Below are 11,969 nucleotides of genomic sequence, written 5' to 3' on the forward strand. Positions count from 1 at the left end.
AAAAAAAATTTTTTAATAAATAAATAAATAAATAAATAAACAAACATTAAAAAAAAATTAAAAAGAAAGTGATGGGATGGAGAACCATCTATCATGTTACAGGATGTCAAAAGAAAGCCAGAGTAGCCATACTTATACCAGACAACCTAGATTTTAAAACAAAGACTGTAACAAGAGATGAAGAAGGACATTATATCATAATTAAAGGATCTATCCATCAAGAAGAGCTAACAATTGTAAATGGTCATGACCCCAATGTGAAAGCACCCAGATATATGAATCAATTAATCACAAACATAAATAAATGTATAGATAACAATACCATGATTGTAGGGGACTTTAATACATTACAGGAGGTATTCAGAGGCTTTCTATTAGATGATTTTGGCCAACTGTAGGCTAATGTAAGTGTTCTGTGCACATTTCAGGTAGCCCAGGCTAAGTTATGATGTTCAGTAAGTTCGGTGTATTCAATGCATTTTAACTCATGGTAATTTTCAACTCACAATGGGTTTATTAGGACATAACTCCAAGGAAGAGCTATAGTTCATAGTCAAGGGCATTCTCTTCTGACACCTTCTACAGCATTTTCTCAGTGAAGTAGGATGTGGGGTCATCTGCTGAGAACATGGATAGGAGATACGAGAAGAATGAAAGGTTTTAAATAGCCACTATCAAGACTGGAGTATTGGAAAACAGAAACATTGCTAGAAAGCCCGAGAACCAAAGACCAGATTGGTAATCAAGACTCTATACTATTAACAGCTGACTCAAATCTATGGTTTTCTCTTAAAGCTATCAGTAATTAGGTACATAAAATTATATGGATTCAGGGAAGGAGTTGTGCTGAAGAACCATGGTAGATGGATAACAAGAAGATTACAAATTTTACCAAGATATCTATTGATACTTTTAGACTATTCTTTTTTTATTCAATAAACAGACTCACACCATTAACTTGGTAGTTTGCCAAAAGGATATACTGCAGTACTCTAGGTACTACTGAGAGGTACTGCACAGTATGGATGTGGTCCCCATTTGTTTATTTATTATTTTTAAAGGGTCTTTTTATTTTAGGCGTTTATTTTGAGAGACAGTGAGCAAGCGAGCATGAGCAAGGGAGGAGGAGAGAGAGGGGGAGAGAATCCCAAGCAGGCACTGCACTTTAAGCGCAGAGCCTGACGCGGGGCTCGATACCACAACTATGAGATCATGACCTGAGCCCAAATCAAGAGTTAAATGTTTAACTGACTGAGCTGCCCACGTGCCCCCAAAAGGCTTTCTTCTTAAAGGGTCCTGTGAGGGGTGCCTGCGTGGCTCAATCGGTTAAGAATCTGATTCTTGGTTTCAGCCCGGTCACAATCTCACGGTTTCGTGGGTTTGAGCCCAGCATCAGGCTCCATACCGACAGTGCAGAGCCTGCTTGGAATTCCCTCCCCCTCTCTCTCTGCTCCTCCCCCACTCATGCTGTCTCTCTCAAAATAAATAAACTTTAAAAAAAAATTTTAAAGGGCCCCATAAGATACAGAGCAGGGAACTATATCCACCACTCAAGGGTCAATACTTCTATTCACAACTGTATAAAAGAAAAATAAGAGCCACATATACAATTTAAAATTGTCTATTACCAGGGTGCCTTGGTAGCTCAGTTGGTTGAGTATCTGACCTTTGATTTTGGCTTAGGTCATGACCTCACTGTTTGTGAGTTCAAGCTCTGCATCAGGCTCTGGGCAGACAGTGTGAAGCCTGCTTGGGATTCTCTCTCTCCCTTGCTCTCTGCCCCACCCCTGCTCACTTGCTCTCATTCTCTCTCTCAGAATAAACATTTAAAATGATATCTAGTATCTACATCAGAAAAGTAAAGAAATAGGTGAAATATTTTTAATATATTTTAACATAATATATATAAAATATTTCAATAAGCAACTAATATAAACTTACTAAGGAGACATTTTACTTTTTTTATACTAAGTCTTTGAGATGCAGAGTGAATTTTATACTCAACATTGCATTTTCATTCAGACTAGCAATATTTCAGAAGCTCAAAAGCCACAAGTAACTAATGGTCACAGTACTGGACAGTGTTGCTCTAGGTATTATGGTTGTATAATATGTAAAGTTATTATATCCTTGTTGAATTAACAAAGCCACTGCAATTCTTCCTTATACTCATTAATAATATCATTCATAATATATGTTTACATAACATAGTTCATCTACAAATGCTTAGCTATTCTGAGACTCTATGAGTCTAGAAAATGTTTTGCAATCAGATCATCCGAGATAGAGCTTTGGTTCCCTACCAAGTTCATGCTGGTCTCTTGTCTGGAAACCATCAGTATCTACACAGCCACAGGCTGATATTCACTACCTCAGCTAGTCAGGTGTGCAGGTGGAACAGACTGAGGGGGCCAGCTTTCTTTGCTAAGACAGTTACCACTCATCCATCTACCTATGGCCCAGCTTCCAAAAGTCTATTGACATCTTCTGTCATGTTCTCTTTGCCCTTATGGACTTTATGCCTTTCTTTATTCCCTGACTTTAATTTTACTATGTTAAGAGAGAGTGAAAATAAACATGTATTCAATTGACCATGTTTATCTAGAAATTGCTCTTATGATTAGGGGCTGGCTGGTTTATTTCAAAATCTATACATTCATGAGAAGATAACTTATCTACAGATACAAACTTTTTCAAGCTTTAAAGATTTACTCCAATCAGAAATCCAGATATAAATATATAATATTTTAATTAAAAAATCAATTTGCTCTTAAAATTTCTTAAGAACATTTTGTATTTAGAATATTCCTATGCATACAATGAATCAGTTATATTAACATGAAAAGTTAATAATGTTCTTGAACACTAACTCTGCTCCCTCTAGATGAACTGTAAAAAACTGTCTCACCCTAATTCAATTGTGTTGTATGTTTGCTGTGTGAGCTTTAAGTAAATATTTGGACTCTAGCCTCCAGAGGTTTTAGTTTTTATGGGAATCTGAAGAATTGGCACATGAAACAACTGTTAACCTGTCTGTCACTGTTCTGATTAAACCTAAGGGGAACCTGGATTTACCAGCACCTTCCAGAGTAAAAGTTACCAAGTGCTGTGAAAACAGAATTCATGATATTATAAAACTTATAATAGGATAGACTATGCTCATTAATGTGTTCCCTGAAAGACACAAATTTCTTCAGCAGTACTGTGAATGTCTTAGTTTTTTAAAACTAATTTAACTTTATATTCTGTTTGACATGTAAGTCACCCTTTTAAAAATGAGAACTCCGTCAATTTTATTTGTCCTTTTAAGATTATTTTTTCCCTTCAGTTCACATTAGACCAGAGCGGTGTGGTTCTAATCTTTTCAGCTAGAACCCATTCACAGAAAACAGCCCATTGTACTCTTTCAACAACATTTTTAAACCAATGCATACATTTCTATTTTCTTTTTTAAAGTTAACACAATTCTTCAAGTACTTTTTTTTCTTCAAGTATTTACTGACTACTATCTTGTAGCAGGCATTGCTAGATTCTAAGAAAAATAAGATTAATAAAACATATTCTCTGTCTTCAAAAACTTCATAGTCTAGCATGAGAGATCAATAAATATAAAGCATTATGATACGTACTGCAATAAAGGTATGACCAAAGTACTATGGGAAGCCCAGAGGAAAGAAGGATTAATTCTTTCTGGAAATGATGGTGGAAGGAACTGGATTTTCCCAGTGAGAAGAGGTAAAAGGAACAGTGTTCCAAGCAGAAGGAACAACATGAAAAAGGGCACAAGGACACAGCTCCTTTGGGAAACAATAAGAAGCCTGGTGTGGCTAAAACATGAGATTCCTACAGAGTAATAGTAGGAGCTATGAGAAGGAATTTGAATTTTTTGTTATAATGAAGGCAATGAAAAAGCATAAAACCAGGAAAGAGATGGGATTTGTGTCTTAGAAAACTCTATGGCTGTGTAAGTGAATGACTAGAGAAGGGGAACAGAAGGCAGCCAGGAAAACCAATTAAAAGGTTATTGTACCAGACTAGGTGGAACTCTCCACAGTAATTCTGGAACTGGAAAGAAGGGAATGAATGGATTTGACATGCCTTTTAGAGGTAGAATCACTTGGACAGGATGGCTATTTGGATGGAGAAGGTAAAGAAAGAAGAGTCAAAGATTCCACCATGTACTTTGGCTTATACGATGATTTAATGTAAACAGAAAACAACAAAGTTTAAAAAAATAAGCTCTACACTGAGATATCAGCAAGTATTTGCAAGACATTCAAGTGAAGAGATCCAGGAGGCAGTTGGAAATAAGGGTCTCAGCTAAAAAATATAGTCAATACCAAGAATATGGATTTTTGGAATTATCAACATAAAGATGACATTTGCAGTCATATAAGCAGATAAAGTTTCAAGAAAAGGAAATGCTGCCAAATTCTGCACACTACAAAAAAAAAAAGTCAGATGATTAATATGTAAGGCAAAACTTGAAACAAATCTTTTAAAAGAAAATATGGGGAAATATTTTCATGATCATGAAGTGAGAACAAATTTCCTAAATAAGACACACAAAAAGCACCAATCATAAAAGATCAACAAATTCAGCTACTTTAAAACACCCTAAGAAAGACTGAAAGGACAATGCACAAAGTGAGAAATTATCTCCAACACATATAACTGACAAAGGACTAGTTTGCAGAATATGTAAAGAGCTCTTGCGAATCAGAAAAAAAGGTAGACAATCTAATAGAAAAAAAGGAAAATAGAAGAATAGGCACTTCACCAAAAAAGATACCCGAATAAACATAAGGGGCGCAATTTCACCACTAGTCAAGAAAACACAAATCAAAACCACAATGCGGTATTACATATCCAATATATTGACAAAATTTTTAAAAGTCTAAAAATAAGAAGCTTTGGCAAAGATATGGATCAACTGGAATTCTCATACACTATTTAGGAATATAAATTAATGCAACCAATTTGGAACCTGTGCCAATATCTAGTCAAGTAGAAAATATGCATTCCCTATGGCTCAGAAATTTCACTCCTAGGATATACTCTAGAGATTTGCATCTTTATGTGCATCAGGATACACATATAAGAATGTTCAGAGCAGCACCACTGTGATTATCCCAAACTGGAAACATGACAAATGCCTTTCAACAGAACAGATCAATTAATTGTGGTATATTCACACATTGGAATACTATACAGCATACAAACAGAAGCTACTGATACACACAATAACATGAATCAATCTTGTAATTTTAAGTGGAATAAAATTACAAAAATGACACAATATAATTCTATTCATAAATAATACAATATAATAAAATTCAAATAGGCTAAACAAATCCATATTGTTTAGGAATGCATACACAGTGATTGAGAAATGCAAGAAAACAGTTACTATAAATAATAAGATAGTTGTTATTTCACAGGAGACCAAAATGATTGTAATGGGCAAGGGATATTCTCAAGGAATTCTGCAGTCCCAGTGTTCTATTCTTTGACCTCACTGGTGGTGATTACATGATGTTAAGTTGATAACCATTTGATTAAATGTACATATAAATTTTATGGACTTTTAAATATGCAACTTAAAAAAATTTAATGAACTAAATTTTGAAATGGTCCTACATTTAACAAGAGATGTAATAATAAGAAGAGACGTAACCAGAAAGGTCTTGATCCTAAGGACGATTAAAGGAGATTAAGAAAACATGCTATTGAATTCATTCAGAAGTAACTCTGAATACCACACACACACAAAAAAAAAGACAATTCTGTATCTGAGATGAATTACATTTAAATCTGTTTCAAGGCTGATGACTGGATTTCATTCTTTCATTTGAGACCTACCTTGTGTCTGGCACCGTGCCAAGGACTTGCAGTACAGGAAAACTTAGTCCTACCTCTTAGACTTTTCTCAGCACTAGGACCCCCATTGACTTCTAATCTTTCTTGGGATAAAAGATTTAGCTATTTTATTGATTGGAATACGATGAGGCAGGGAGAATCTCAGTTCCAAATGTAGAAATAAAAAGGCATGCAGGAATTAACAGGTGCTAATCTGAGTATATGATACAGTTTATGCCTCAAGTGAGGAAATATAGGGAGAATATGGATGCTAGATGTTTTCTCTTCCAAACATTAAGGAACATGAACAAACAACCTTTATTTTTCACATCAGGCAAGAGAAGGACTGAGATCAATAGCAGGAATACAAGGGTGAGGTCAGGGTTTTTAAAAACTCAAACAATAAAGATACAATTTAAACAAGACTTCTGCTTTTTGCTTTTCAGGAAAGAAAACCTGTATCTATGAAGTGATGTGATCTCTTTAAGTCAACTTTTTAACCCATTTTAAAATTTCAGACTTGGCTCTGAAAAAATAAAATTTACCCTTAAAAAGGCAGTATTTGCTACCAGTGAGATTTAAAAAATTAAGCTACAAACTTCAAAACTCGAAAAGAGAAGTTCCCAAGTTAGTATAATTAGAATATAAGATCCCAAATATCTGTTTACAAATTATTAAGGCTCATACACAGAGCCATTAATCTAATTTCAACTCTTCGTCTGGTTTACACAGTTTTCTCTGGGTTAGAACTCCTATAATGTAGCAAAGTAATATTCTAAGGAGCAAAAAGGATTCAATCAAGAGCAAACAACACATAAACATGAACCAACCAGTAAGGAATTTTAAAATTACTTAGAAATGAGCAATTAGTAGGGAATTAAAATTGATACGAAACTGAAAGAGTAGATAGACCTGGTATCAGACTAGTACTCTCACTTAACGCTCTATTAAAATCTTAATGAACTCTCATAAAGATTGAAGTGATGCTCAGAAACATAAAGGTAATAATGTCCCAGGAAATAATTTTCAGTTACCAAAGCTCAAATTTTATAACTCGAATTTAGATAAAGCATGTTTTGTTGATAACCTGGTAATTGGATTGTCAAGTGATACGGTTGGGGGGTCTTTTAATTAATGTTTGCTAATATGCTGAAAATTTGAGGTAGCTTTTACAGCAAAAGACATGGGATCTGAAGAGAGTACCAGGCCTGCCACCTACCATCTGTGTAATGTTGAGTAAATAACCAAACCACTCTGAGTCTCACACCAACCAACCTTGCAAGACTTGAGAGCAGATAAAGAAAATACATGCAAATGATCCTGTAGGAACTCCAGAAGTATGGAGTCAGTTTCCTTAACATACTACAAAAACTACTTTCAGCAAACTAACACATATTTTTATCTATGTTTTATTAGGGAAAAAAATTTAAACTACAAAAGTCTAGTAAAATGAAGTTACATGTATTCTCATTAGCTTCAACAATTATCCATTCATGGCTAACCTGGTTTTGTCTATATTCCACTCATTCCTTCTCTTCCTCTATTATATTTTGAAGCAAGTCCCAGATATCATATCATTAACATCCTAAGAGCTAAAATCCAGTGGCTTCTTCTCAGTGGATGTACAGGTATATGAAGTCCAACAGAGAGGTCTGAGCTAGTAATGTGAATTTGAGTGTCACCAATAACGAAATCAAGAGTTGAAGCTATAGCTCTGCATAAAGGTCAAATATCCATGCTTAGGAAACAAGATGACAGACTTTTCCTTGATGCTCCTTTGATAAAAATATCTACAGAAAGCATAATTCTTCCATCAAAAAAGAAACTACAGATTTTCAAAGGCCTATAAAACTTCTACATCCTACGACTGTAATTGTTTTTCTGCCTTAAAAAGGTGTCCCTATATTAGTACTCACTATTCTAAAGGATTTAACAAAAATCCCTAAAACACAGACATAATTTATGTAACAAATTTACACACTGGTATTGTAATCAACCCCAAATCTACTTTTCAAACTATTTAAAAACATGTTCCTCCATGTAAATTTTCTGTTCTGCTTGAAGTTTACATATGTTTTACACTTTCTTTTCTATGTATACTTCACAATAAAAATTTTTAAGTAAACTTTAAAAAGAAAATTTGATTCCTACATTTAAATAGCTATGACAGACGATGGTATATCTCATAAGCGTTCAGAGCTTTGAACGTACATGAGAATATTTGCATACTAAAAATATTTTATAAGCTCTTTAGACACCAAGTTGTTGAATCAGAGGCCATTTATTCCTACATTTTCATTAATTTAATGAAAACTATCAAAATTAGTTATTATTTATATTCCACTTCAATCCTGAAAAAAATGTGACTCGAGCTCCTTATATCCTAATTTTACAATCCACGTTAAAAGAATTTCTAAAATTTTCTAAAACAGTTTCATAAGCTGTCCAATAAAGATTAACCTTTGAAATATGAAGTATTTATGACCTCTGGAATGAAATGGAACTTTGTGTCTTTGATTATCTTAGCCACCAAGTAAATTGTCCAAAGGGGATAGGAGGCGTAAAATTTTTAGAAACACAATAGATTGTCAATGGTTAAATTATGATGGGTCACCACTGATTAAATAGAGCTAAGTCCTATTTGATTAGAAAGAACTCCAAAATATTTTAAAGCATATCCTTATCTTTGAACTAATAGTCCTAGAAACCTGAAAGTACAATTTCATAGAGAGATATACATTTTAGTTGTGAACACACGTACACATCTGTGCTTTATTTTTTCCTAAGAAATAATCAGATATATTAAAAGCAGTTTCACTTCGTCTATATTATGTAACTGCCATTTCACCTAAGTTACTGAAGGATTTTTGGAAAATATTTTTAATTTTCACAGGCTTTTGAAAGACTGCACCCAAAGTATTTTAAATGAAATCCAACTCATTTTTAAAGCATGATTAAACAATTAGGTCAAAATGGCATGTCCCCCTCCCTCACAAAACAATCCAATTCTTTTTTCAGATATCAGTAAATATCAACAAGATAATTAAGGCATAATTGCTTTTTCAGGAATGGTTTACTAAACACAGCTAAATGCAAAGCCTCTCCTTTCCAAAAAAAAAAAAAAAAGCATATTCCAGACACCCACACATTTAATTAAACAGGTTCTTTCTTAAAGATAATAGAGATGTTTTCTTGTTGTATTCACCTTTTAGTTGCTTTCTACTTTAATATTATATTGTTGAATATAACTATTCTTTAGTTAAATCTAATCAGTTTTTTTTTCATTCTTATTTTAGACATTAAAATGTATGGGGGAAGGGAAAAGAAGTGTGGAAAATATAGAATAACTTGAGAATTTGATAGGTTTTCAATTAAGGAATTTCATAAAGATATCTTGTTGCTGTTCTTAAATTAATTCTGCATCAGAAGCCAAGTGATTTTTTCGGTCTTGAATAGTAATGACACAGATTTTCTCTACCAATAATGTATATATTAACTACATTTAATATATCGGATACAATTTTATTTCTGTATTTCTAAAGAAAATCTGAGAGCCTGTTAAGGCTTAATTAATAACATCAATAACAATTCTGCCAGAGTAAGTAGTGGTTTTATCATTTATCTTCACAATCGAAAGAAATCTGTTTATTTGTGAAACTGCTATTTTGAACACATACATAAGAAAACTAGTAATTTTCTTTTGACACAAGAAATGAAACCACTGCTTTTTTAGCCCAATAATGTAGCACACATGAATTTGCTGACATACAGTGTCTTTTTACCTGCTTTCCCGCTCACGTAAATACTCCATAGCTTTAACGATTTTTTTTCCCCTCAAAAACACTGTTTTCACAATCTAGGGAAACGTCTCCATATACTCTCAGTAGCTACTGAAGACTGAAAAGTTCTACAACAAACGAGGTTACTTCACTGAATCTTTTCAGAGCTTCAGGAAATGAATGCGGTGCTCCCACGATAGTTTTAAGTTTTAAAATTCCTTAAAAATCACCAATAGGAGTTATCCTTTACGCCTCACGGCACCTCACACGTGTTCACTTCAGGGTGGACTTTTCTGCCCCTGGAGTTTGAGCAGAGAACACAAACTAGGAGTAAAAAACACGAAGATTTCGTTGGGTGCTCAACGAAAGAAAACTGTTGAGTAAGCAACTGTCTTCGCGTTGCTAAATCTCCTTAAGTTGTCTCACTTGTGTCACGAACACCCAACCCAAACAGAACAAACCTCTCCCCTCCCGAGAGGGGCGAGCTGAATGAGAGCGGTTCTGCCCATTAACAGGTGGCCGGGCCGGGAGGGGCCTTCTGCGCTCCCGCCGCCGCCGCCGCCGCCGCCGCCGCCGCCGCCCGGGGACGCCCTCCCCTCACCCGGCCTGGCCACCTCGGGCCGCCCCCGCCGCGGCCACGCACCCACCCCTCTCCCCGCTAGCTCCCGCGCCCTGGTGGCCTGCGGTGCCCCAGTGCCTTCGGGCTCCTGGTTTCCACCCAGCGCCACGGGCCCTCGGCACAGACGGGGAGGCCCTGGGAGAAGCACGTGCCTCTTTTCGAAGCCTCCTTTCCCCGGGGCGGGAACTCCCGCCGGGTCTCCGCGCGCCCGGCCACCGGGGCCCATCTGCTGAAGTAGGCAGGTGCCGAACCTTCTAGACGCCGCCGAGTGGCCGGGCCACGGGGACGGGTCTGACCTACCCACCAGCAACTTGGCCCAAGTGTGAAGTTCTGGAGCGCCCCAGGCCAAGCGGGGCCAACTAACAAATGCGACCGAACGGAGGCCCAAGGGTTTGAGTACCTTGCTCCGGAGGCCACACAGTTGTCTGAGCAGGCGCAAAGCCGGGTCTCCTGGTGTCATTCCCCCGAACAGCCAAGAGGACCGCTGCCCCCTCCCCCAGAACCCGCCTCGGAACTGCGGGTGGGGGCAGCGTAGCACCCCATTCATTCTAGCGCCACTGGCAGCTGCTGCGTGAACCGGGGCGGGACGGGCAGGGTGGGCTGAGGGGAGCGCCCGGGAAGCCCTCCAACCCGGGTGCCCAGGCCCGTGCAGCGCGGGCTGGAAGCCTCTTTGCTCCGGCCATCGCCCCGGCCTCTCCAGCACGTGCGGGCCCCGCACCCGAGGGGCCACGGCACACCCGGCGGGTCGGCCTTGGCTCCGCCTTTAACTGGAGGCGCTGCCCAAGGCGGAGCCCGCGCGGGCGCGGCCCGGCCCTGCGCTCGGGGTCTTCCTCCGGGGGCGGCGCCGGCGGGCCGCGGCTGCGCCCTCCCGCGGGCCTCTGCTGAGTCGGGGATAATGGGTTTGTTGGAGTGGGGAGGCGCAGTGCGCCCGAGCCGGGCCTACGGAGTCCAGAGGGAGGACGCGGCCGAAGAGGCTTTTCTGTAACCGGAGCTCGCGGCCCTAAGACCTTGCTCCGCGCGGGACTCTGAGGGAGGGCTCGTTCTCCAAACCCAGCCTCGCGTTGTGTTCTCAGGTCTTACACGGAATAAACAGAATAGGGTGTGTTGGTCACTTCGCAGGAAACTTTTCGTTGTTTCCTTATTTCCTTCCCGTCCGTGGGCAAGTTGAGCAGCTTCTGGGCCTTACACCCAGTAGGTTTCGGGCCGAACAGAATCTGGACAGCTCCGGGTCCCTGGGTTTTCTGGACGGATCATCCCACCCCATCCCCACCTCTTTCCTGGTCTTCTCTCAGGACAAGATGGAACCGTCCTTTCCGACCCCCTGCTGCAAGTGGGGAGTCTTCTTCCCCTGCCAAAGTGAAACGCGTCCTTGTCGGCTTTCCTAGATCTTAAGGTTTGCGTTGGAAAGAAACTTCACAATACGCAAAAGATAACTTGGCTACTTATGGCAAGGGCCTGGGGGTTTAGAGGGACATCTTAGCACATGGAAGGAATGACTCGGATCCCCTAGCCGCCGTGAAGCCACGCGGGACAGCTCAGCAGAAAGGAAGGTTGTCTGCTGCCAACATGCAGGACACGGATCGGTTTTTTGTCGTTTTGTTTTCTTTTCCTTTTGGCTCAGCTCTGAAAGCATTACAGAGCTATCCTTTCCCGCCTCCCGACCCTCTTTCCCTCCCCCTCTTCTGTCTGGTGCAGGCAATTAGGGTGAAGAA

This window comes from Neofelis nebulosa, chromosome 9 (assembly GCF_028018385.1).
Source record: "Neofelis nebulosa isolate mNeoNeb1 chromosome 9, mNeoNeb1.pri, whole genome shotgun sequence".
Classification (NCBI taxonomy): domain Eukaryota; kingdom Metazoa; phylum Chordata; class Mammalia; order Carnivora; family Felidae; genus Neofelis; species Neofelis nebulosa.